Genomic DNA, 3,209 nt, shown 5'->3' with positions numbered 1-3,209 from the left:
TTAAACTTCGTGTATTGACGATTGTTTGACAAAACAATTTCAACAAACAGTTAAAATTTGAATATTGACAGTAGTCTTAACAAAAAAATTACCACCGAGAGTTAAAATTCGTGCATTTACGATAGTATGACGAAAAATTCCCAACGGGAGTTAAGTTTCGTATGTAGGCGATGGTATGGAGAAAAAAATTACATCCTCGTATTAAACTTCGTGTATTGACGATTGTTTGACAAAAAGATTTCAACAAATAGTTAAAATTTGAATATTGACAGTAGTCTGAAGAAAAAAATTCCCACCGAGAGTTAAAATTCGTACGTTTACGATAGTATAACGAAAAATTCCCAACGAGAGTTAATTTCGTATATAGGCGATGGTTTGGAGAAAGAAATTACAACCTAGTATTAAACTTCGTGTATTGACGATTGTTTGACAAAAAGATTTCAACAAATATCTAAAATTTGAATATTGCCAGTAGTCTGAAGAAAAAAATTCCCACCGAGAGTTAAAATTCGTGCATTTACGATAGTATGACGAAAAATTCCCGACGAGAGTTAATTTCGTATATAGGCGATGGTTTGGAGAAAGAAATTCCAACCTAGTATTAAACTTCGTGTATTGACGATTGTTTGACAAAAAGATTTCAACAAATAGCTAAAATTTGAATATTGCCAGTAGTCTGAAGAAAAAAATTCCCACCGAGAGTTAAAATTCGTACATTTACGATAGTATGACAAAAAATTCCCAACGGGAGTTAGATTTTATATATAGGCGATGGTATGGTGAAAAAAATTCTATCCTCGTATTAAACTTCGTGTATTGACGATTGTTTGACAAAAAGATTTCAACAAATAGTTAAAATTTGAATATTGACAGTAGTCTGAAGAAAAAAATTCCCACCGAGAGTTAAAATTCGTACATTTACGATAGTTTGCGAAAAATTCCAACCTAGAGTTAGGATTAGTATAATGACGATTGTTTGACATAAGGATTTCAACCGAGACTTAAAATTTGAATATTGACAGTAGTCTGAAGAAAAAAATTCCCACCGAGAGTTAAAATTCGTACATTTACGATAGTATGACGAAAAATTCCCAACGAGTGTTAATTTCGTATATAGGCGATGGTATGGAGAAAAAAATTACATCCTCGTATTAAACTTCGTGTATTGACGATTGTTCGACAAAATGATTTCAACCAAGACTTATAATTTGAATATTGACAGTAGTCTCAAGAAAAAAATTCCCACCGAGCGTTAAAATTCGTACATTTACGATAGTTTGACGAAAAATTCACAACGAGAGTTAAATTTCGTATGTAGGCGATAGTATGAAGAAAAAAATTCCAACCTAGAGTTAAAATTCGTATAATGACGATTGTTTGACAAAATGATTTCAACCAAGACTTATAATTTGAATATTGACAGTAGTCTGAAGAAAAAAATTCCCACCGAGAGTTAAAATTCGTGCATTTACGATAGTATGACGAAAAATTCCCAACGAGAGTTAATTTCGTATATAGGCGACGGTTTGGAGAAAGAAATTCCAACCTAGTATTAAACTTCGTGTATTGACGATTGTTTGACAAAAAGATTTCAACAAATAGTTAAAATTTGAATATTGACAGTAGTCTGAGGAAAAAAATTCCCACCGAGAGTTAAAATTCATACATTTACGATAGTATGATGAAAAATTCCCAACGGGAGTTAGATTTCGTATATAGGCGATGGTATGAAGAAAAAAATTCCAACCTAGTATTAAACTTCGTATAATGACGATTGTTTGACCAAAAGATTTCAACAAATAGCCAAAATTTGAATATTGACAGTAGTCTGAAGAAAAAAAATTCCCACCGAGAGTTAAAATTCATACATTTACGATAGTATGACGAAAAATTCACAACGGGAGTTAAATTTAGTATATAGGCGATGCTATGGAGAAAAAAATGCCAACCTAGTATTGAACTTCGTATAATGACGATTGTTTGACCAAAAGATTTCAACCAAGACTTATAATTTGAATATTGACAGTAGTTTGAAGAAAAGGTGCCCACCGAGAGTTAAAATTCGTACATTGACGGTAGTTTGTCCAAAAAATTCCCATCGAGAGTTAAAATTCGTATATTGACGATGGTTTGCGGAATAAAATTCCAGCCTAGTATTAAACTTCGTGTACTGACGATTGTTTGAGAAAAAGATTTCTAAAAATAGTTAAAATTTGAATATTGACAGTAGTCTGAAGAAAAAAATTCCCACCGAGAGTTAAAATTCATACATTTACGATAGTTTGACGAAAAATTCCCAAGGAGACTTAATTTCGTATATAGGCGACGGTTTGGAGAAAGAAATTCCAACCTAGTATTAAACTTCGTGTATTGACGATTGTTTGACAAAAAGATTTCAACAAATAGCTAAAATATGAATATTGCCAGTAGTCTGAAGAAAAAAATTCCCACCGAGAGTTAAAATTCGTGCATTTACGATAGTATGACGAAAAATTCCCGACGAGAGTTAATTTCGTATATAGGCGATGGTTTGGAGAAAGAAATTCCAACCTAGTATTAAACTTCGTGTATTGACGATTGTTTGACAAAAAGATTTCAACAAATAGCTAAAATTTGAATATTGCCAGTAGTCTGAAGAAAAAAATTCCCACCGAGAGTTAAATTTCGTACATTTACGATAGTATGACAAAAAATTCCCAACTGGAGTTAAATTTCATATATAGGCGATGGTATGGTGAAAAAAATTCTATCCTCGTATTAAACTTCGTGTATTGACGATTGTTTGACAAAAACATTTCAACAAATAGTTAAAATTTGAATATTGACAGTAGTCTGAAGAAAAAAATTCCCACCGAGAGTTAAAATTCGTACATTTACGATAGTTTGACGAAAAATTCCAACCTAGAGTTAGGATTAGTATAATGACGATTGTTTGACATAAGGATTTCAACCAAGACTTAAAATTTGAATATTGACAGTAGTCTGAAGAAAAAAATTCCCACCGAGCGTTAAAATTCGTACATTTACGATAGTTTGACGAAAAATTCCCAACGAGAGTTAAATATCGTATGTAGGCGATAGTTTGAAGAAGAAAATTCCAACCTAGAGTTAAAATTCGTATAATGACGATTGTTTGACAAAATGATTTCAACCAAGACTTATAATTTGAATATTGACAGTAGTCTGAAGAAAAAAATTCCCACCGAGAG

Source organism: Xylocopa sonorina, unplaced genomic scaffold (genome assembly GCF_050948175.1).
Source record: "Xylocopa sonorina isolate GNS202 unplaced genomic scaffold, iyXylSono1_principal scaffold0080, whole genome shotgun sequence".
Classification (NCBI taxonomy): domain Eukaryota; kingdom Metazoa; phylum Arthropoda; class Insecta; order Hymenoptera; family Apidae; genus Xylocopa; species Xylocopa sonorina.
Note: the sequence above shows the minus strand (reverse complement) of the source record.